The 24,932-nt window shown below is 47.0% G+C and overlaps 1 protein-coding gene across 2 annotated transcripts in view; it reads left to right on the top strand.

Moving 5' to 3' along the window:
* The window catches only part of RPH3AL (rabphilin 3A like (without C2 domains)), a 1,136,504-nt gene that overhangs the window by 128,355 nt on the left and 983,217 nt on the right, over window positions 1-24,932 (top strand). For both annotated transcript variants that reach the window (XM_069615164.1, XM_069615165.1), the window contains exon 2: window positions 6,204-6,285. The gene's annotated coding sequence lies outside the window, so the exon portion shown is untranslated. The remainder of the gene's footprint in view (window positions 1-6,203; window positions 6,286-24,932) is intronic.

Here is a 24,932-nt window from a genome sequence, read left to right as displayed (position 1 = left end):
AATACCTATCTAAGCACCCTACTCCAGAGAGTCTTGTGGTCCAGGCTGCAACTTCATCAGGCAGTACTTCTGCATAGCCCACTGCTCCTCAGGATAGGGATGATAAAAAATATGATGCCATGGCTAAGAAAGTCTTCTCGGCCTGTAGCATGGCTTTAAAATCTATTAATGCAACTTGTACGCTCGCTAGGTTCAGCCACACTCTTTGGGAGTGTGCTTCATCGGCGGCTGACTGCATACCGGAAGGAGAAGAAATGGACGCATTTTTAAATATCATCAGAGATGGTAAAGATGCAATGTGGGAGTCCCTTCAAACTGGCATTGATTCTGCTGACAGTATCAGCAGGGCCATGGCGGCAAGTACCACAATCCGCAGGCATGCGTGGTTGAGAAAGTCCGGCTTTGCTTCTGACTTAAAGGCCAGACTTTTAAATATGCCTTTGACGGCTCTTCCCTATTTGGTAAAAAGGCGGATGACAGTTTGGACATCTAAAGCAGCAGCCAAGTCACCAGGAGCTGCAATCCGACAAACTAATTTTCGTCCCTCAGGATCCTCTTGGAGAGGAAGGTCCTTTTGCTATTATTCCTCATGTGGAAGAGGCAGAGGACGGCCGGCTCAAAGAGGCCAAGGAAAATTTACCCGTGGTGGACGGGGTAAAGGAAAGAAAGCCGCAGGAGCAGGAGCCGCTTTACCTTCGGCAACTGCATCAGCCGCTCCCAAACCACTCTGAGATCTCCCATCACAAGACACCTGTAGGGGGCAGGTTAACCCACCATCTGACGGAATGGCAGGCTATTACGTCAGATGCTTGGGCATTGGAGACAGTTGCCCAAGGTTACTGCCTGCCTTTTCTACGCATCCCTCAGAGCCATCCACCGGGGAACAGCTCTCTGAAAGTGCCGGATCCGCTCCTCTTGCAGGAAGTTGTAGACCTGCTAGAGAAAGGTGCCATAGAACCGGTACCTGTAGCGGACAGGAACAAGGGCTGGTACTCCCCCCCCCCCCCCCCCCTACTTTCTCATACCAAAGAAAGACGGAGGACTGAGACCCATCCTGGATTTACGAGAATTGAACAAGTTCCTCAGGAAGGACAAGTTCAAGATGGTAACTCTCTCTCAGATCCTTCAGGCCCTCCAGCTTCAGGACTGGTTGGTATCTCTGGACCTTCAGGATGCTTATTTCCATGTGCCAATCCATCCCAAGCACAGGAAGTACCTGAGGTTCGCAATTGGCAACTCTCATTATCAATTTCGAGTTCTGCCATTTGGGCTGACCTCCGCCCCGAGGGTCTTCACCAAGCTAATGTCGGTTGTGGCTGCAAGTCTAAGGAGGGAAGGTATTCACGTCTACCCCTACCTGGACGATTGGTTGATCAGAGCAGTTTCTTCAGAACAAGCTCGGATCCAACTAGATTATGTCTGCCACTCCCTTCACAGGCTGGGCTTCTCCCTCAATTTAAAGAAGTCACAGATGATACCATCACAGAGACTCCAATTCATTGGAGCAGTCCTGGACATGTCCCTGGGAAAAGCCTCGCCACCAGAGGTGAGGGCTCAAGATATTCTGCAGATAGTCACCAGGTTTCAAAATGCCCAACGTCTCCCAGCCTACGACTTTTTGAGGTTGCTAGGCCTCATGGCATCCTGCAAATCCCTTGTGCCACAGGCTCGCCTGAGAATGAGATCCCTCCAGTGGGCACTGAGGACTCAGTGGTCACAATTCTCAGGGAGGATGACAGATCTCCTCCAGATTCTGGACAGGGTAGCTCACGACCTTCATTGGTGGGCCTCTCCAGAGAACATCTTGAAAGGAGAACTGTTTTGGCAACCATGGCCGGAGATAACAGTAGTCACAGACGCCTCACTCACGCGGTGGGGAGCCCATGCCAACGACGTGACCATTAGCGGTCGTTGGTCTCCATCGGAGTCCAGACTACACATCAACCTGTTGGAGCTGAGAGCCATCAGAGTGGCACTGAAGGCTTTTCTGCCGTCTGTACGGGGGAGAAACGTCCTGATAATGACGGACAATACAGTGGCCATGCACTACCTCAACAAAAGAGGAGGCGTAGGGTCCCTGCCACTGTGCAGAGAGGTGATGCAGCTCTGGTTTTGGGCAATTCAGGAAGGAATCTCTCTATCAGCAATTCACCTAGCCGGAGAGAAGAACTTGACAGCGGACACTCTGAGCAGGCAGAACACAGTCTCCCACGAATGGGAGATAGCTCAGGAAGTACTTCAAGAGATCTTCGCCCTTTGGGGAACCCCTCAAGTGGATCTGTTTGCCACCAGTATCAACAGGAAGTGCGACAGATTTTGCTCAAGGGAATTTCCCCCGAGAGGAGCTCTAGGAGACACGTTCGTAGTGGACTGGGAGTTCCCACTTCTGTACGCGTTTCCTCAGGTCCCTGTCATTCCTCAAATGATCAGGAGGTTGAGAAGGTTTCGGAAGACCATGATCCTAATTGCCCCGGATTGGGCCAGGAGAATGTGGTACCCGGACCTTCTGGACATGTCCATCTGTCCTCCAATTCGTCTACCGTACAGAGAGGATCTTCTCTCGCAGAAGGGAGGTCAGGTTCTCCATCCAGCCATCAAGACCCTCAACCTTCACGCTTGGTATCTGAAAGGTTGAGGTACAAGGATTGGGACCTTCCAGATGACATCATGGAGGTGTTGCTTTCGGCCAGAACACCAGCAACTAAGACTTTATACTGCTGCCGTTGGAATAAATTTTGCAGCTGATGCAGAGAAAAGAATATCGAACCCTTTTCATGTGGTACACCTGCGGTGTTACTTTATTTGGCAAATTCAGGCCTTCAAGTTGGCACTATTAAGGGCTATCTCGCAGCGCTATCGATCTTTAAGCGCACTGCGGAGGAGCCATCGTATTTCAAAATTCCATTGGTAATACAATACCTGAAAGGTCTAACTAATATTTACCCTCCAAGACCATTCCAAGTTCGCTTATGGGACTTAAATCTAGTTTTAAACTTCCTAAAGGGTGCTCCCTTGGAACCACTCCACTCTTGTTCATTGAAGTTTCTCACCCTCAAAACTGTTTTATTGGTAGCATTAACATCTGCTAGAAGGGTTAGCGAGATACAAGCCCTATCTTGTAAACCTCCTCATACAACTTTTCACAAGGACAAAGTAGTTCTACAGGTGAAGCCTAACTTCCTCCCAAAGGTAGTTTCGGAATTTCACATTACTCGGAAGATTACTTTACCTTCATTCTATCCTCCTCCCCATCCGGGCAAAGAAGAAGAGAGACTACACAGGCTGGACCCTAAGCGAGCCTTGAGTTTTTATATCAGTAGACTTGCTAAAATTAGACAAGCAGACCAACTCTTTGTAGGTTACGCAGGACATAAGTTAGGATTACCAATAACCAAACAAACCATCTCCAGATGGATTATTTTAGCCATTCTGGAATGCTACAAAATGGCAGGGAAAGAGCCCCCTCAAAATCTAAGGGCTCATTCCACCAGGGGTATCGCAGCATCCTCAGCTCTTCAAAGAGGGGTACCAATTAGAGACATATGTGCGACTGCCACATGGTCGTCCGCACATACCTTTACCAAATTTTATAGCCTGGATTCCTCCTCTAGTCAAGAGACTAGATTTGGCAAAGCTGTGTTACACTCTGTTCATTCTTAAAGGGTAATATGGCATCTCTTACTCCCACCTCCAATCACATACCACTGCTATGGGAGTCTATCATAGATAAGGAATACGTCGGAGGACACAATCCCTTCGAAGAACAAGTTACTTCTTACCTTGTAACGTTCTTTCGATGGGATGTTCCTCCGACGTATTCCTTATCGCCCCTCCCATCCATCCCCGCAGTAACATTTCCCTTGTGGTTGCAGCTTACGCTCCTTCAAGGGTAGTAACCATTCCTACAATAACTACTTTACTCTACAAAACGGAACTGAGCAACGGACGCTGCGTGTGGCCATTTATAGGCATGACGACGTCGGCGTTGATACGGTGGCCGTCGAGGAGCACCTACTCGACGGACGTCGACGCACAGCGCCCTCTACTGGGAAAAAAATGTTCCGAGGCCAGCAAGCTGGAGATACAAATATCATAGATAAGGAATACGTCAGAGGAACATCCCATCGAAAGAACGTTACAAGGTAAGAAGTAACTTGTTCTACTTAGCAATCAAGTGATTACTAAGTAATACGTCTTAGGCATCGCTTGTCAATTCCAGGAGAAGTAACGTAGTACTTACTGCAAAGTCAACTATCGGAGGTGGCAAAGATAAGTTGGCTTTGTACTGCATAAGGTGATTGCGTGGGAAACGTACCGAAATGTTGCAATCATTTGTCAGCCCCCGCAGTCACTGTGACTTTGGGGGCGTACAAAATACTGACTCCCATCACTGTGTCCAAGCAGAGGCAGGGGTTGCCAGGGTATCCCCCGCTCTCCTTGGGCACAATAACGGGAGTCGGGGGTTGCAGTGGTGTCCCTCGCTTACCATTGTGGTAAGTGGGCGACAAGAAAAAAAAGGGATGCACCCTGCAGCGCCAGCTCTGACCCACGTTAGTGGGAGGAATTGACGCTGCAGGGATACCGGGGTGTAGGCGACACGCACAGAAATGTGCCACTGTAAAGGTAAGTGGGGTGGGGGGTCGGGAAGGGGAATGCCGCCGGGGGATGCAGGCAAAGTGATCTATCTGATCACTGCACCTCACCGTAATTGGCATTGGTGCAGTTGCAGGCGGTGCAGTGATCACATAGATTCATTGCATGGGGCCCAAATCAATAAAAACTAGATAGCCATAGACAATCTAAGACCTCTAAGGACTCCAAGGACCTAATGCCTATGGTACTGGGACGACAAAAACAAAGATTTGATGAGGATCAATGGTGTTCCTAAAGAGATCATGCAGTCTAGCTGTTTTGCTTCAAATCATCTGAGCGGTACATTTACATGGAGAAAGCATCCCCAGGTGCGAGAAGGAGTCGTCGTAGAGGTAGAAGCAGTCAGAATAAAAGGGCAGAATGGGTGCCATTTATCCTTTTGCAAGACATTGGTGACATTGGCTTGGGGCTACCTGCAATACGCAGATCCAAGAAATTATAAAGAAGATATAAGGGGTCAACGCAGGCGCAATTCTTCTTTTCTGAGACACCAGTTTGTGGAAACCTGTAGCCCACATTGCCAACAGTCAAAAGACTGCAGAAACATGCAAACTTTGTGCAAACCTCCTCACATGGGATATTTGTGTGCAGAACATTGGAACACATACTGCCACTAGTAGAAGAGAACATTTATAGTTGTAAGAGTTTTACTTTCTGTCAGGCGAGTACACCAGGAAAGGGGCAAGTTGTAGTTAACCCTGGCAACTGAGTGAATCATGGAAGAAACAGTGGCTTTGAAGAAATGTGTTTTTGGTCAAATGTGTGGCGGAAAAGAGACTAATAACTTATATCATCTTGACAAACTGTTGTAACACAAAAGACATTTGTGGTGCTCCTCTGCTGAAAAGTATTTCACCAAGGGAATAATTGTGATTGTGGAAGAAGCCGTTGCTTTGGATTTTGAACAAGTGTTTTGTGAAAGAGACATTAGGGCTCATTACGATTCCGGCGGTAACCGTTCTGCTGGTGCTACCGGCAGGTTGCCACCAGACCTGTAAATTTTTACCGGCGCCAGACTTGCCAGAAACACTGAAGTATTACAACCCCAGTGTTACGGAAAGTCAGGCACTGGTATATTGTACATCCCCATTCCCTTAGGACTCCATGGGAATGGGGACCAAGGAAGCATCGGCACCGTTGTTAACGGTGCTGGTGCTTCTGTGACGGTCTGCCTACCGTGGCCAATGTGTCCGTCAGGGTCTGCCCTGTCAGGCACAACGGCTCCGGCAGGCAGACTCATAGTATGCCGGTCCAGAAAAAACAGTGCCGGTAAGTTTACTGGGACCGTTGTTTCTGGACCGGCATACTTGGAATGAGCCCCATTTACTTTACCAAGGTGGAAAGTGTATTGGGTAGAAAAGACATTTCCATTGAACTGAATGGAACTTTGTTGAACCATAGCTTTTTCAAAGAACTTCCTGAATTGATTCAGGGGAAGGGAACCAAACCCTGGTCACAAGGGATACTTTGTGGGAATTGTAAGCGTGTTGTTTTGTACAGTTTTGTTATAACTGAAACTAAAGACATTTGCCTTATTTACCCTTTACCAGGTGGAAGGAGATATTGAAGAGAACAGACATTTTTTGTTGTTGAACTTCCCGATTTGATCCAGGGTGACAGCGTCAAACCCAGGTAACAAGGAATACTTTGTAGAAACTATAAGTTTGGACTTTGCATTGTTTTGTTGAACTGATGCCAGATATATTCTCCTTGTATGCTTTTGTTATATGTATTAGTGTGAGGGTCAGATACATTTGGAGACTAGGTCATCTTTCTTTAGTTTTAGTTTGTCAGGTAGGGTCATCTTTGTTAGAATAGGGACAGATAGGTGTTTATCCCACCCCTCTTTTACTTTAATAGCATGGCAAACATTGAGAAAACTACAACTTTGTGTCCATCTCGCATTTCTGACACCTCACAGAATGCAGTGTGTAAATCCCTACAACAACCAAAACAAGCGTGTAATCGGGAAGAAAACCACCACATTGATAATAGGCTGCTGATGTATAGGATTAGGATATGAAAGAGAAAAGATGGTAATTGTGGCTCACAACCCTCAGAGTTAAAAACAAGGTGGTGCATAGCCTAAGGGCACAATAACAGGAAGCACCAACCCAGTGAGGCAGTATTTTGGTGATCCCATGGCACACCTGCTGGAAAAAGGGAAAGCAGAAAACACTGTAGAGAACATGTCTAAGAGCAACATCATTAGTGGGGTGCAATTCAGAAAGAAATCTCAATCGGCATCCTGAAAACAGTGATAAATTATTAAAAGAGTACACTGTTATTGCATAACTACAGTGGGAGTGACAGTAGAGCCTGGTTAGCTTGAAATCAACATCTCTACCAGGAGCTTGTTTTGGCTTCTATTGCCAACTGATGGCTTCCCTGCATGTAAATGTAGCATTGTAAATGTAGCATTAACTTTTAGTATTTGAGAATGTTAATTAACAAGAATTAGAGCACATGTAATACACATTTAAACACAATGGATCATACAAAATGGACAAAAAGGTAAAGGAGCATCTGTGATAGCTCCTGGTTCCCCTGTGATAGCTCCTACCTACAGGTTGATGCCCGACACCCTGGTGTTAGCCCCTGCTCATCGAATCGCAAATTCGAACCCTGTGTGATTGACCTCAGTATGCCGATGCATGCCCTTGCAATGTGGGGGCTTCTACAAAATACAAATACAAGCATTCTCCTGACTCTTGTTTCATAACTGCTAGCGCAGCACTTTTAGCAGAACTTGGTGCTAATACGTTATCTGTAAAATCCACATTTGAACTTAAACATGCCCATAACTGATTTAACCAAAAACAATTTAGAATATTGACACAGAATCTAAATTCGACTCCCTCAGGTGCTTTTTCCAAACAAGCTACTAAAGGTGTTTACAGGTGCATGGATTTTATACCCTCCTCACCTGCCAAATCAACAAGCCTTAAGTGGTGACTAGGGAATTGTGATGGGGTAAGGGATCTGGCCCTCTCAATGGCACCTCCGAATCTGGGGTAGGCAGCCTACCAGGGCAGTGCCAAACCTAGACATTCCCTAATAGGTGGTGTTGGGGAGATGAGGGGACTCATGTCCGTGGCTCCCCGGTCTGCATGGAGCCCTGTATTTATTTATTATTTCGTACCTCTTTCCCTGACCCGATGCCAATCAGCCTCTGTCCCGGCCAGGGTCTCTTTCAGATGGTTCCGTTGCAGCAGTTATCAGCATGCCCCAGATTCCTCAGACCCTTAGATGGAAAATGGTTGACGGCCGGCAGCACCATCCAAGAAACTACAAATACCACAATGCACCCAAGCACAATGGACAAGACCTGGCTTGAAGAGAAGGAACAACCGATTTACCAAAATAAGAGACCAAACCCATACTAATAACTACCAAGGCATGCTACAGGGGAGCCAAGGAGCACCAGCAAATTGGAACCAGCAGAGAACACACAGAGCAGGGGTGCCTGCCCAAAGCCTTGGCGAGCATTGATTTATGGATTTAGGAAAGAACTAGAGAACAAATTACCAGTGTTACCACATGGTTGGCTAGAGGAAAATGGAGACTGGAAAGGGGGTAGGACTAAGGGCCTCCCTAAAGACTTCCAGGAGAAATTCCAGCCCACAAGGGAAGATGGGAGGATTTGGGAGTAGCTTAGACCGATTGAACTAGGGAAGCCTGTGACACAGTTAGCCAATTGGAGGGAAGCTTTCACAGAAAGTAAGGGGGGATGCAAAAGGCCAGCAGAGTGAGTCTGGAATGGGAGGTGTTCGGGTGTGGTTACAGAGGAGGAAGGAGGGTGTGTAGCAAGTGTAGGAGCACATGGAGGATACCTTTGGCTGGTTTTAAGGAGGGCAAGGTGATGGTATTGAGTGAGTGGTACCATCTTTTCTTGTATGGTTTTGGATGAGAGAGAGTGATTGAGGATCCTTTAGGAAGGAGATGCGAAGCAAAAAGGGGAAATTGTGTGTTTGAAAGAGAGAGAAGTAAGATGAGGAAGGTTAAGCAGTTGTAGGGACATGAGGAGTAAGAGAAGACTAGGAGATGGAAGCAGAGAGCAGAAAGGCTGAATGAGAGGTGGAAATGGAGAATGGGGGTTAGGAACAGAGGTAGGAGTAGTGCAGTAAGATGGAAGTCCAAAAGAAGAAGGAAAAAGAAAGAAAGAGTTAAGACTGTCACCAGAAACCAAGTAACACGGAAGTGCCTAGATTTCGGTTGATTAAAACTCCAGCATTTCCTGGCTCTGGTGTTTCTGAGCTGTTCTGTGAGTGGTGTTTTTTGTTACCTGGACTTCTTGCATTTCCTCGGAATCGGTCATTGCTGATACAGACTCTTACTCTGCGTTACATTTGGATTTGGTGATTTTGGGATGTTCTTGACCCTGCATTTGGCTTCCTTGGATTGTTTATGGACTTTGGTATTTTGGTCTTTGGACCTTTTCTACTTTCCAGAACTGTATAAATGTTCCTTCTGCTGAAGAACTGTGATCTGGCAATAACTTCCTGGTATATTTTCCCCACTTCGTCAATATGTGTGTCCTTGTGCCACCTAGGATTAGGTTCCTGCATTAGTTAAATTCTCTTTTGGGAATCCTGTTTTTTTGGGTCTCATTTTTATTGGGGCGGTTCCTTGCCCTGCCTTCCACCATCTCACATTCCTCTTCACCTTGATACCACACTTATGGAGAGAGCCTGGTGGGGTTTCCTCCCCTTTACCTCCATTGATTAGTAACGCCCTTAATCCCTATGACCGATCCACAGAGAAGGTCAGTCAGTTGACCTGAGATCCAACAGTTACTGTGGGCCTCATTACACGGATGGCGGAGAACCATGGCGCTATTAGCGCCATGGTTCATGCTGGTAAAATACCGACACCGCCTTGGCGGGAAGGGGAATTACCGCCCCATTCCAAGGTTGGCGGGGCGGTAATTCCCCCTTCCACCATTGCCCTTCCCCATTCCTATTTTTGCCCCATAGGGCTCAATGGGAATGGGGAAGGCGCTAATTACGGTACCCCAAATTGCGGTACCGTAATTAGCTCCTTGGGTCCCTTTGCGGGTTGGTTTTTAACACCTGCAAAAAGCAGGCGTTAAATTCCCCAACCCGCAAAGGGACCTCGTAGTAAGGCAGTAAGGATTTACCGGTACCGGTATTTTACCGGTACCGGTAAATCCTTACCGCCATCCGTGTAATGAGGCCCTGTGTCTTTAAAGGATACCTCGCTCTTAGCCCAAAAAAGTGTGTTTAACTATTTCTATTCCACCTAACGAGAAGGTCCCAAATATTTTTTATAATAAGCGTTTTGTGTGAATTGCTTGAGATCTTTCTTCACAGAGCATTATTGCAGTGTGGGTGACATGCATGCTAAATTGCAGCCTATTAGGATTGCAGATGATGATGAAAGAAGGTTATTTTTTATGCTAGATGTCATATTATGGCTAGATGTCTTTCAGTATGCCTAGTGGAATTAAATGGGAGGTGTAAGGAAGTTATGCTTGGTAAGTCTATTTTTAGTTGTGGAAATAGGGACACTATTGTTGATTATTGTTTGGTTAATTGTTACTCCCTCCAAAATGTTAAAGAATGTACATTCCCTTTTCGTTCTGAAAGTGATCACTCAGCCCTCTCAATATTAAATGGCTACCTTTTTCGCCTTTCCTGCCCTTAGCCAGTAGGTTATACAGTCAGTTCATCTGTTACCTATTCTTAGGTTGGGGGAGAGGTGAGTTTGTTGTGCATAGTTGTGGAGTTCCCTGGCTTTTAGCCATTTATCTTCGAATTATCAAAAAATCCCTGTTCTCAAACCCCACGTCGAAGATCGCCGAAGACTGACGCCAGTACTTGAGACCAAGGACGAACAGCCGCCGAGACTACACAACGGTCTTTGGGCCTCGGAAGGCCTCTGGCCTCGGCCTGGGCCTTGGAAGGCCTCTTGCCTCCAACCTGCAAGTCGGGAGAGTGGGGGGTGGACACATTCGCACACACTTTTTTTCCTACATATTCCCGCACGCTGCCAGATATTGACATATGGAGAGTACTCCATTTAAATTCTGTCCGAAGTGCATCCGTAAGTTCCCCATGGTAGATAAACATAACACCTGTAACCTGTGTCTTCCAAGGGGCCACCCGAGGCAAATTGTAGAGCTTGTAAGCTCTTCAAAGCCAAGACGCTTAAGGACCGCTCGACCAAACGTTGGGCCCACTATGCCAGGCAACTCGAGGCCATGGACGCAGTGGGTTCCTTCAGTGATGGCAGCAACACCGCCTTATCGGACGGCCAGGGCACGGGTGTCGTTGGGCACCCATGCGCAAGCCCCCGACCTCGGAGGACTGTCTGGGGGTCAGGTATGGGGACAACACCCGGCGGCAAGAGCGCTTCCCACACCTCTTCCTCTAAACACACTAACCCCACCCGAGATTCAACACGTGTGTCAAGTGATCGACAGAAGAAGGCACAGAGAGAGCGGTCCGCAGAATCCGTGTCCTCTGGGCGTTCCAGGCCACGGTCGCCCCATGACACACAGCAACCGTCTACGATTGCTAAGCGTGCCACATTAGCTAAAGTCACAGAGGTATGGTCGCCAGAAGACGAATCCGACCTCTAGCCCCAGGCAGCATGTCCGAAGGCTACTCCAGCAGTTCGTTCGATGCCTGCTTCCGAGATTCAACGTCCCTCTTCTCAGACTCCCGAATCTCGTGATCCTTCCTCTGAATCTCGACGCCAGGCATCGAAAGATCCACAAAAGTCCAAGGGGTCAGGAAAACATTCCTCTATACATGGGAAGGGGGAAAAACAACATAAAAAAGCCTCTGAACACCAGGTTCACAAGGAGAAACACCCCAAGTCTTTAGAAAAGTCCAAGGCCCCTGACCTTGTCACTAGGCCAAAGATTGTCCCTCCCACTCCCCAGGATATGGGATTACAGGAGGAACCACAGCAGGAAAGGGTAATTCCCAATTCCAAGGAATGGAACTCGGAAGACATCGACAGAGTAATGAGGAGAATGTCTTTTTTTGTAGATTCTTACGAAAAAAGACCCTAATTACTTCCAGAGCTATCACAATACCCCTACTACCTCTGCCCCTTCGAGATCCAAAGACCCTCAACCTCCTACTAAGAGACTCTGTACTGAGACTCCTTTTCAGGGGCTGATTTCAGACCCTTTCAGTGTTGAACCTTAGCAGCAGCATGGTGAAGATTCAGAAGTACAAATACTAGACGACCAGGTAGGGGTCGATTATTATGGAGATGATGAGGACCAGGAAGAGGAGGAAGACTAGGCGGAGGCCTATAGTCTCGACTCCCCTATTCCCAAGGACACCTGGTGAATGACTCACCTGTTGACAATCAGCCCTTGCTTAACAAAGTTTTAACCAAGGCTGCAGCCCATTTCCAAATTGACACTCAGGGGGCCCAAGAAGAGAGAGATTTGCAGAGCAAATTTTAGGGGATAAAAGATTCATTGCCCAGGCTATCCCCATTCTAAAGTCTGTTCAACGCAGAATCGATCCTTCTCTGCTCACCTAATCTTACCCGGGCAGTTAACCCATGAATAGAAAAGTTATTCAGGGCCGCTCCCTCCGACCCACTTTACATAAGGGGTCAGCTAAAACCTGACTCATTAGTGCTTACAACCACCAGGAAGAGGGCGGGAACACCACTAGCATCTTCAGAAGCTCCCCCGGACAAGGAGAGCAAGAGAATATATGGGCTAGGAAGGAAGGTGGCATCTACTTCGGCATACCAAGCACGTATTGCTAACACCACCACTCTGCTGGCAAGCTACAACTGCCATCGATGGGAACAGGTAGCTGCCCTCATTGCCTCCGCACCAGAACCTCTAAAGAGTCAGTTGGCCCAGATTGGGTCGGAAGCCAGATCAGTGTCTGGATGCTTTCTCAAGGCTAACTTCGATGCAGCAGCCAATGCAGGGAGGCTGATGGCAGAAAGCACAGTAATAAAAAGACATGCTTGGCTGAGGCAGTCTGGGTTTAAACCCGAGACCCAAGCCACCCTCATTGACATGCCGGTGGAACCAAACGTCCTGTTTGGAAAAGTAGTGGAGGAAGCGCTAAAAGCGGCTAAGGATGAATATGACACCTTAAAATCCCTTGGCCAACTAACTAATAAACCCACAAACCAGCGGGGAAATAATAATTTTCGTCGCTCTCGCGCCCAAGCTCCCAGAGAGGGTCCCATTACTTTCAGAACCAAGGAACATCGTGGGGCGGCAACCAAATAGCCACCCAGGGTTTTGCTAGAGGTCAAAAGAGGGACCGTGGTAGGGGCAGAGGCAGCCCAGGTAGAGGCGCTACGCCTCCCAACAAACAGTGACGTTTTGCTCCGGGTGCCTTCCCATGCATCCCCAGTAGGGGGGCACATTTCCATCTTCACCCACGCATGGGAAGGGATCACTTCGGACAGATGGGTGCTGTCCACAGTGTCCGCGGGATACTGTATAGAACTATTGGAATTCCCCCGCGACCATCCTCCAAGACAGAAAATACACTCCTGGAGCACCAAAGAATCCTCCTCGAGGAGATTGTCATTCTTCTTGCAAAGGACGCGATAGAACTCGTCCCGGGCAACCAGGTAAACGAGGGTATTTATTCAACTTACTTCCTTGTGCCAAAAAAAGATCCAACAATGCGCCCCGTATTAGACTTAAGCCCTGCAAAAGTATCTCAAGCCTCAAAAATTTTGCATGACTACACTCCAGGAAGTAATCCCCCTACTAAGAAGAGGAGATTACATGGCAACATTGGACATGAAAGATGCCTATTTTCATATTTCCATGTTCCCAGCGCACAGAAGATTCTTGCGTTTCAAGGTATACAGCCAGCACTACCAGTTAACAGTGCTGCCCTTCAGTATAGCCTCGGCTCCAAGGGTATTCACCAAAGTACTGGCGGTGGTGGTGGCGCACCTACGCAGGGAGGCAATACCAGTGTACCCTTACCTGGACGACTGGCTCATTACAGGGGCCGAGAGTGGGCAGAGATGGTAGCAGGATGTTGCATTGTCACCAGAGAGAAGGGGGAAGATGCAAGAGAAGCGGCAGAAGAGGGAGGTGGCGGAAGAGCCAGAGAGGTGCTAGTAGGAGTAGCAGGAGAAGGAAGTAAGTTGATAAGTGTAAAGAAGGCATAGCTTCGAAGTAAGACGGACACAAGTGACCGCAGTTTAAGAGTGTTTATTGAACCTTATCAAAGGTGTGAAAAATGCCTATCCAAACCTACATCTAAGATGAGAGCAAGCTACGACCATCAAATATTAAAGAATGCAGTCCTATTGGAGTCTTGTCAACAAAAAACAGCCTATACTACAAAACCTATTGCCAATCCTTGCCGCTAAGTTACAAATAGTGATGGGTAATGTTCATAAAAAAGAAAGAAGTGTTCACAAAAATGATAAGTCAGGATGTTCAGGCCATTGGCCTCCCTTCCTCCACGTTTCAGCACGGGACAAGTCGGTTCACTCGAGCATAGCACACTCCTGGGCTTCTTTGACACGAGGACACAGTTCTATTATAAACATCAGGGCCTTCTATGCCCAGGTCTCTCAAGTCATCAAACGTCTCTTGCTTCAGAGGGCCTGATGAATTAAACACACAAAAAGTTCCTTTCCGAATAAACAAGTAGGGCGATTTACTCTTCGCCCTGGATCCCCCTCAGCCAGGCTCAGGTCCCTTTTTCGTCCACAATTCCTTCTCGGGAGACTCGCGGTTCACCCCTTATCTCCCTCAGTCAGGCTCAGATCACTTTTATACAATTAGTCTCCCTCAGCCGGGCTCGGACCAATTACAATTCATATTTCTCTTCTCAGGTGACTCACAGTTCACCCCGGATCCCCATCAGTCAGGCACAGGTCCCCTTTTCAACAATTCGTCTCCCTCAGCCAGGCTTGGACCAATTACAGTTCGTATTAGCTATGGAAGACTTTGGAATGTGGACTGGGTTTGGCTTGAACCGTTGCAGGACCACTTTGATGTTACACTTCACAATTTTACACTCTTAGTTGGATACCTAACACCACTATGTGTACGGTATCTTGGATTATCTCCCAAAGTTCAATCACAAAGTTAATTTACTTCTTCAGCTCCAATTATACTTACGTCGCTCATCGGCAGCGCTTCACATATGATTCTCTATATACTGTGTTGCCGCTTGCAACCTTGTTCCTAACACACACTCCGACTCACCGGCTTTGCTGACTTTACTCGCGCTGCTTTGTTGTGGAGCCATGGACAGTATCACGGTGGCAATCGCTCCTCCCTGCCTCGTCTATGGATGCGGGAGAGCGCCAGGCACCTTCGACACAAAATGTACCTTTCCTCAGCTTTACTTCCCGGGCTTATGTTTCTTATTCTCGATGCCTCTTGAAAATAACGGTTTTCCGCGGAAAAGGCCAAGGGCAACTTCCTCCTTGCAGCTCTTTCTGGTCTTGCCGTCTTTCTCCTTGTATTAAACTGCCATCCCCGAACTGCTGCTTCCTCGTGTGTTTTGCCTTGCTCAGAGTGTGCTTTCGTGCTCTGCCTTTTATCCATGTGGGGAAGGGTGATGGAAGTCAGGTGTGTTTAATTATCAGTAATTGCCTGACTCTGCCTGACCCTTGTGTTGGGACATGTCAGGTATATGGCCTGGTGTTAGTCCGTTGTTGCTCATAATGAAGTGTCCATGAGAAAGTGTTTGTGTCGGGAAAGGGGGCAGGGGGTTGAGCTTCTAGGTATCTTATCTGGTAGGATGGGGAAAAGGTGTTACAGGAAAGGGGATACTGCGTCTCACCCTTCAGTGTCCCACTTCCACTCGCCAAAGACCACCCCCATCCAAGTGATGCTCCCGCACTGGTCCACCCCCAGGAACTGGATCCAATAGCGATGATTGTGTCCTGGCCACCTAGACGACAGATCCCCGGGAACTAGCGGGTAGGACACCTTGAGATTTCTCACATAAGGCACGGGGGAAGACGCCTATCGAAAAGGAGGAGATTGGGCTGAGGGCCCTGGACCAAAATGGTGCCATTCATATAGACATTAATGATGGTCTTGGGGGAGTGGAAGGAGGCCAAGAGGACTTCCCACTGAGTGCCACTATTAATGGAAGGGGAATAGATTGGAGCAAAGCAGAGATCATACGAGGGGTCCATGGGTCTGGTGAGTGAACGACAGGATGTCAGTGAGAGTCTGCCTGGAGGAAGCACTGATGTAGGTATCAGCGATAGAGAGGCCTGGGTTGGAGACAACGATGTTCCTCTTGAACTCTTTTGTCCAGATTTAGGAAGAGGGATAGTATAGGAGATAGAGTAGCAGTTAGAGAAGATGGGAGAAACGAAAAAGCACCATAGAGGGTGCGAAGAGGAGGGTAGGAGGAGGAGGAGGTAGCAAAAGAGAGGAGAGATGCACAGCGCTGCGCTGCACAAAGGAGGATGAGCCGCGGGGGGGTGGGCGTCACACAATAGGGAGTTACGGAGCACACAGGGGGAGCAGACAGGTGAACACAACAAACAGTGCAGTAGTAACCACAATAGAGGGGACTTAGGGAGTGGGAGAGAGCCAAGTGGGACACAGATAACAGTACAACAGTAACCACAGAGGAGGGCCTAAACAGTGGGACAGAGCCTAGTGGGACACAGATAACAGCACAGCAGTAACCACAGAGGGGGGGCCTAGAGAGTGGGACAGAGCTTATTGGGACACAGATAACAGTACAACAGTAACCACAGTGGAGGGGGACCAAGAGAGGGACCCAAAACACAAAGTACGGCGAACCGCTAGAGGGGAGGGCCCAAGATTGCGCAGAGACAGAGCATGTTATGCCAGACGGTTAGGTGGAAGTACGTGGAAAGGCCGGGTAGATTAGAAGGGAGCAGTAGTGGCTGCTCCCCCTTCCTGCACCTTTCTTACCTTTCAGACGCTGATGGTCAATGGCTGCACAGCATACTCACACTCTGCGCCACACCCCTTTGTCGCCAAACATCTGCGTCGCACAACACAGCACCCTTGGCCTGCGTGGGCTTTGCTGCAGGGGGTCCGATCCTCTGCTCTTAAAGAATCTGAAGCATGGATGCAACGCAAATTGCTACGTATCAAACGGCCAGCGTCTCCAGCGGTCCTGCGTCACACAACATAGCACCCCTGCGCAGGCTTTGACTCAGTGGGTCCGATCCTCAGCTCTTAAAGGCTCTGAAGCTTGGACGTAGCTCATTGTGCTTCTGTTGACAATAACATTTTAATGCGGAGTGTGTGCTGCTCTCTTGACTGTGAATTGCATTTAAGAGTGGAAAAGAATTTCTTTTACACTAGACATGATTTTTGGGAACTTGAAGAGAAGTTGTTTCTTGTGAATCGCTTGAATAGGAAAGAGGAAGGGAAACATGTTCTATTTATTGTGAATGGGGAGGGCGTGATCTTGAGGAAAAATTAAGACATTGGTGTGTTGATGGTGCGTAAATATCTATGCCAGGTTGATACCCCTAGTCTGCATGAGCAGGATAAACTTTGCTTGGATGTAAATATATTCCCCCAGGAAGTTGTGGCTTCTATGGGGGCAATATCTTCTGGGAAATGCCTGGGCTCAGACAGGTTGCCGATTGATTTCTATAAAAACTTTAGTCATATTCTTGCTCCTTTCTTAAAGTAGTTGTATACAGTAATTATCACGAATGAGGCAGTTATAGACTCTATGCAATCAGCGCTGATTACTGATATTCCTAATCCAGGTAAAAATCCCTCTGACTGTAGTAACTTCCACCCGATTTCATTATTGAATACAGATGTAAAACTCTCAGAAAAAAATCTATGCTGTGAGACTTGATGGTATATTGCCTAAATTGGTTCACAAGAATCAGACTGTGAGTGGCTGCAAATAGCTATTATAATATTAGAGAATTGTTAGATGTTCTTCACCCCTAGGAAACACTCTGCTGAGGTGTGTGCAGCTGTCAGTACTGGCCCTGAAAAAGCTTTTGACGGTGAATTTGGTATACTTGCCTCAGGTTCTGCTTAAAGTAAACTGGGGCCCTCACCTTTTGCAGCTTTTTAAGGCTTTGTATAATGGTGCAGAAGCTGAGGTGTCAATAGTTTCACATCAGGCCTTTTTGCCATTAGAAGGGTAACACACCAAGGTTGTCTTTTATCCCCTTTACAGTTTGATTTATTTATATAACCAATAGCCGTTGTGATTAGCACACACCTGGACATAAAGGGGGTCTTGGTTGGGAATTGCACCTCAAAAGCACTCTTGTGTGCAGATGACCTCTTTGCATTGTTGTCTGACCCAGAACTTTCTTTTCACCGCTGATGTCAACATTAAGCTTGTTTGGTGGAGTCTCTGACTAAAAAAATCAATGCCTCCAACACAATAATTTTTCCTATATTGTTGTCTTGCCATAGGGGCTTATTTGGTGTGGAACATGAGGCATGGGCAGATAAAGGTTTTAAATATCCTAGAATCCAGGTTACTAGGGATGTAGATTTGCTTCTCACTAACATCCAGCTGAAACTTGAGGAAATATACGTGCTGTGTTGAAAATGGGAATAATTGGACTTGACAATCTGGGAATCTGGGGTAAGGTGAGCACAATCAAAATGGCTCTTCTCCCAAAGTTGTTATATGTTTTTAGTATGCTCCCCCTCCCTCTTTTTGGTAAGCGAGTATTGAATAATTGGATATAAATTCATTGTTTCATAGGTTTTTGTGGGGTGACAGTGGGAAAGCGAAAATCCCAAAGGATGTTCTACAGAGATTGGTGCATTTGGGCGGTTTTCGTTTTCCTTGAATAAAACAATATCACAATGCTTATACACTGCGTACATTGGACCATTGGCTCAGGGCGGATCATATAGTTAGTCCAAATTGGATCCTAATTGAGAAGGATTCTGTCTATCCAACCCCGCTTGATAATTTACTCTATATGGAAAAGAGGCTTCCAGTTAGTTCAACCCCCGCTGTCAGTAGGACATGTATTAAAGGGATGGAAGAGGAGTAATGATGTTTTAGAGAAGTATTTACTTAGTGAAGATTCCTGTCTGTGGAAAAACCCTGCGATACAAATTGATAACAACACACTTTCCTGGATCTTATGGCAAAAGGTGGGTATGTGGAAGTTAGGTCAAGTTTACGTTGGTCATAATCTGCTAGATTTTGAATTTTGGTGTTTTCAGTATAATTTGCGGTCGACTGAGAACCAAGGTTATCTTGAGTTAAGGAACCTTTTTGGTGTGTGGTTTTTGCCCTTAAATGCTAGTATGCATACTTCACCTATGATTTTACATGTATCCAAAAGTATGCCGCTTTCTGCCTCTCCGCTTTATAAATGTATAACTCCTTCTGAGTTCAGTATGTCTTCTCAACATGGTAGAACTGCTTGGAATTCGAATCTGGGAAATAGACCTTTTGATATTGAACAGGCCCGAATATGCACGGGACCTAGTAGATTTAAAATCGATTTGGCTCTGTTTTTTACACAACAGAGGATCATTTATTTCGTTTATTGGTCTTGGTGGAACATGTGGTTTTGTTAGTTAAGCCAGGACAATACTTGTTAAAACTGTAAAAGAAATGTGTGGGTACTGCCCTGCACATGTTTTGGTCATGTCAAAAGGTTTAATCATTCTGGGATGACATTTTTGAAAGTATAGATTTTGTGTTGGGTCTTTCTCTTCCATGTACATCGATGATTTGTGTGGCAGTCTATTCCCTTGTAATATAATTGCGCCCTAAAGGTAAGGTCTTCTGGACCTGTAGAGCTCTTTTGATGGCGGAAAAACACATCCTGAAGTTCTGGAAGATAGATAATAGGCATACTGTTGAGGACTGGTTCCATAGTTTGTTGATCCTTTCCAGAGGGGAAAAGGTGTCTTTTCAACTTAAGCAGCAACATGATAAATATGATGAAATGTGGACTTCTTTTAATGAATACTATGATTATTTATTTTGTATTTTTTTATTTACAGGATAAGTTGTAGCTTCTTTGCATATGTTATGTTCGTGTGTAATTGATTTGCATAAATATTCTTATGTACTTCTTTGCTGAAAAATCAATAATTTTTTTTTAAAACAGGTAATACCTTTGTTTTGAAACCGATATATCAGAAGTTACTAAAAAAGAAAAAAACTTGAATATAGTATGAAGCAATGGATTTATTGGCTCTCGCGGCAAATTCTTTGACAAGACCGGAGGCGAGCGTTATGCATATTCTTCTTTATTACTGCCTCAACACAGCACTTCAAATTTATCTTCATTTTCTTCTTTTTTTAAATGTTTTTTATTACAGGTATAAAACAAACAAACTTTCATCTAACATGGATCTCTTAATCCAGTCCAAGAAGTGAACCCACTACATTTCCCATGAGGCCTCCGGTGTGCTGTGGTCCCAGCCTCAGTCTCAACCTCCAATAAGACTCCCTTTCCTAGTATTAGTCCCTCCTTGACCAGGTGCTTTCCTCTTCTTTTTTGCTGCATACACAGCTAAGTAGACCTCGGCTTTAATACCATTAACTTTAGGTTTTATGTAATTTTGTCAATTTTCTCATGTGACCACCATATGTTAATCATGCGTGTGTATTTGTAATATTACTGTCTTTACAGCGCACGCGCATATTGTTAATTGTTTAATAATTCATCTAATTCATGATATAATTTGGTACGTTATAATTCTATTCTTTCGGTACCGTCATGATTCTGTGAGTGGACGCGTAGCTACGCGAGCGTTATCGCTCGCTTTAGGGGCTCGCCTGCTCCTCAATTTTCGCATTCGCATAAGCCTCTTCAGAGGCCGCCAAGGCCCGACCTCCTGAATACGGCGGTGGCACCGTTTACTCGCCGGCGCGAGTTCGCGCATGCGCGTAGCATCTGTTTCTTCCATTAACGGTCAAAACTTTGCTTCAGACGCGTATTGCAGCTTGGGAGTCACTGCGCCCGCGGCAAGCACGGCGTCACAGCGTTTTCAAGCCACTGCCAGAGGCATCAGGAGAAAAAGAAAGAAAGCATAAGAAAAATCAATAAATTAATAAAAATTATTACAGTGGCATTTCTGTTGAGAAAGCTCAGCTACTCAGGCTCCAAAACAAGCCTGATAAGACTCCATAGCAGCGGACCATTTCTTCCCCCTCAAACCGGGAGCACAGCCCCACAAGCTAAGATTATAGCAAGTGACAGAGGCAAAGAGTATTGGGAGGCGTATGAGGAGCAGGAGGAAGAAATGCAGGATGTGGAGATGGACCTATCACTCAGTTTCAAAAAAGTGTTAGGCGACTCTCTTGTTAGAGCAGTAGCTCAGGGAGTGCAACCCTTACAAGAACGGCTACAAGTCCTAGAGAGTTTGCTGGGCGCGAAGGCTGGCTGTCAGGAAGATCCAGGTGAGGGGACCTCTGCAAGACATCTGGAGAACACTAATAGGGGGTGTAAAGCGGCCCGGAAGAGGAAGCACTCTTCTTCCCCCCCGGGCTCTGTCAGGGGACTAAGAGAAAAGCCCCAGGAGGCAGCTGATGCTTTCCGCAGGTTGAAAGAAGCCTTTCTGGTCAAATCAGCGGTGCCCTGCCTCTTACCCCCAACCCCAGGGGCAGATAATATGGGGGAAGAGTGCTCATCGTCAGAGGACTACGGACAAGAGGAAGAAGACGATGAGTAATCTGGGCAAAGAGAAAGCTCTTGAGCAGCCCAAAGCAGATGCAAGTCAGGCCAGCACAGCAGAGGCTACCTCGGATGAGGACATATCGGATATTTTCGAGCCTGACATGATCAAGAACCCTCGGTCCTAGGAATGGACCCCTTTGCCAAGAGTGGCTATTTATATGGCTCTGAAAATAAGGAAGCCTTTAGAAATAGAGACAAGGTTCCGGCTCAGATCCGAGTGCCCCAGACCAGAGCTCAACGGGAAAGTCTTCGAGACCCCGGAGTTAGACCCGAAAATGCTTACCTTTGTCACAAAAGCAAGCAAAGATGTTAGGAAAGGAATGGACTGCGCATGGCGATCCTGTCAGGATAAGGTGCTGGACCTAACAGGGCCCATTGCAAAGATTATGGACTTAGAGCCAAGGATACTGGAGAGCCAGTAGATCCTTTCATCCTGACAGGCTGGGCGCAGCGAGCTGTATGTCTTCTAGGAAACGCGAACTCCGCTATATCTGCAGAAAGGAGGCAATCTATGCTGCTGAAGATAGATAACCAGCTAAGTGAGTTAGCCTCGTACGAAGCGGGAGAGGGCGCTCAAGGATTGCTCTTCGGAGACAAGTTCGTGAAGGAGATGAGCAGGTTCGTAGGAACCTACACAGCCCTCGAGAAGGCACAGTCCTCAATCAGAAAAGTCCTCCCCGGATGGGTTTTTGCCAGGGGCGGTCGATATAGAGGCTGCTCGCCCGGGCGCTTTAACTCTAACCGAAGGCTAGAGGGGCCAAGAGCCCAGTACTGGGAGTCGCGTCAGCAAGACGCCTTCTTTCCGAATAGAGGCAAAGGCTTCAGAGGGAGAAGAGGAAGAGGAAGAGGATTCTTCAAGCACCAGAATAGCAACTCAGGTGAGAGAGCGAAAATCGGCATATCCACCAGTATGGGGCAGAACCACACGTTTTATGCACAATTGGTGAAAGCTTTCAGCAGACGCATGGGTTCTACAGTCAGTGCAGGGTTACACCCCCCCCTAGCAAATAAATCTCCCGCCATGCTTACACAGTTCAGAAGGGGAAGCAGACTTACTAGGCAAAGAGTTGCAAGCGCTACAGCAGAAACAGGCCGTAGAGAGAGCACATTCTCATTCAATAGGTTTCTTGAGCAACATGTTTTTAGTGCACAGGAAGGGCAAAGTTCGGCCAGTAATAAACCTGAAAGAGCTGAACAGCTGGCTAGTGTACAGGCATTTCAAGATGGAGGGCATCCATCTGCTATCGGACCTTCTCACGGCTAGATCTGAAAGACGCCTATCTGACGTTTCCTGTAGCCCACCAGGACCGACGATTTCTCCATTTTATTTGGAGGGATCAACAATGGCAATTCAAAACCCTGCCTTTTGGGCTAGCGTCAGCCCCATGGGCGTTCACAAAGCTAATGATGCCCCTCGCAACTGCTCTCAGAGACGAGGGTATTCGAAAGATCATCTATTTAAACGACATTCTTTTTATGTCTGAGGATAAGGAGAGGCTATTAAGACAAGTACAATGGGCAAGTACGCTGATTGCAGAGCTGGGTTTTCTGATCAATACGGAAAAGTCAGACTTGGAGCCAAGCAAGAGAATAGAATTCCTGGGTTTCATGATAGACACGAGGAAAGCCACCCTGGAGCTTCCCAGTTTCAAGATCAGAGCGATAAAAAAAGATCAGAGAGCATCTCTGAAGAGACTGGTTATATTGCTTCGGAATCTAGCCAGGATAGTAGGTCTCCTAGGAGCCTCGATCCAAGCAATATTCCCAGGTCCCTTACATTATCGAGCTCTTCAGAGGCTCAAGATAAGGTTCCTTCAGAAAGGATGGAGGTATCATCACCTAGTTCCTCTAGACGAGGACAGTAAGACAGAGATTCGCTTGTGGCTCAGCAACATGGAAGCATGGAATGGCAGAGCCATATTCGGGAACATACCAGAAATAGTCAGAGTCAGGCGCCAGCAGGTCAGGCTGGGGAGCGAGATGCAGTCTCATAGAGACAGGAGGAAAATGCTCCCGAGAAGAGTTAAAACTGCCTGGAGCTACTGGCAGGATCATTCGCAGTCAAAGCATTTACCAAGGAGCAAGCGAAATGCTGCATCCTTCTTCGGATGGACAATATCTCAGCAGTGAGATATATCGACAGGCTAGGGGGCACGAAGTCCAAGATGTTAGCCGAGTTAGCCAAAGACTTTTAGCATGCTTGTTTGGAAAGGGAGATAGCGGTGAAAGCAGAGTATCTTACGGGAGTGAAGAACACAGTGGCAGGCTGGAACTCTCGGCACTTAACAGACTCCTGCGACTGGAGAGTACACGAGACAGTCTTCAAGAAATTGCAACAAAAATGGGGTCCTTTCGATACAGATCTGTTTGCATCGAGACTGAATGCCCACCTGCCAAAATATTTCAGCTGGAAACTTGACCCAGAAGCGACGGGGACAGATGCTTTCATGCACAACTGGAAAGGTCCCATTCACTATGCCTTTCTCCCCTTCACAATGTTGGCGAGGGCTCTAGCAAAGAGCCGCAGAGCAGGAGTAGAGCTAGTGGTAGTGACACCGGAATGGAAGTCGCAAGCCAGGTTTCCAGTTCTGATGGAACTTTCTATGGATTTCCCGCAGAGGATTGCCCCCAGAGCAGATCTCCTACTCGATCCAAGAGGCAATCCGCATCCGCTGATTCAGAGCAAGACGCTGAACCTCATAGCATGCAGAATTTCAGGTGCAGATGGTGCCTGCTGGGGCTTTCAGAACAAGCAACGGAGCTTATCAAGGTATCATGGGCCCTATCCACAATTCGGAGCTATGATTCCGCTTGGCAGGCCTGGGTCGGATGGTGCAAGGGGAGGAGAATTTCTCCTATTTCAGCACCTATAGAACATAGTCTGAATTTCCTAGCATCACTGACAGCTAGCGGGAAAGCCTTCAGGACAGTAGGGGTGTATAGGTCAGCCATTTCGGCAGGGCATGAGCTGATAGATGGAATTCCAGTGGGAGAGCACCCAGCAGTGACTCGACTCCTTAAGGGAGTAAAACTTACTAGACCGCCATTACCTAAGTATTCAACACTTTGGGACGTCAACAGAGTTTTACAATTATTTGAACAGTGGCCAAGAAATTACCTCTTATCGAACAGGCAACTGTCAGGGAAGTTAGCTACATTACTCTGTTTAGTCTCCTGCAGGAGAGTATCAGACGTTAAGGATTTAGAGATTGACAGGAAAATATTTTATCCAGAAGGCATAGCTTTTAACCTGGCGCAGCGCACTAAGACAAATTCTAAGGTCATTAATTACCCCTATTTTCCAGAGAATAGCAAGCTCTGCGTAGCACGATGCATTCAATGTTATTAAGCAGCAACAGCGGCAGTCAGACCTCATAATGTCACACAGCTCCTCATTGCGCGAAGGAAGCCTTTCAAGGCAGTGGCCCCAGCTACAATTGCGAGATGGGTGAAAGAGATTATGGAGTAGGCGGGCATAGACATTTCTGTCTTCGGAGCTCATTCAGCCAGAGGACCTATGGCTTTGGGAGCTTTTGCAGCCAGAGTTCCGCTGCAGGAGATCTTGAAGGCTGCAGACTGGTCTAGTGACTCAGTTTTCAGAACCTTCTATTTTAAGCCTGTAGCGAATATTGCATCAGCACTAATTC

Source organism: Ambystoma mexicanum, chromosome 9 (assembly GCF_040938575.1).
Source record: "Ambystoma mexicanum isolate Mex_15411 chromosome 9, UKY_AmexF1_1, whole genome shotgun sequence".
NCBI lineage: Eukaryota > Metazoa > Chordata > Amphibia > Caudata > Ambystomatidae > Ambystoma > Ambystoma mexicanum.
The sequence above is the reverse complement of the archived record's forward strand: the minus strand, read 5'-3'. Positions and strand labels throughout refer to the sequence as shown.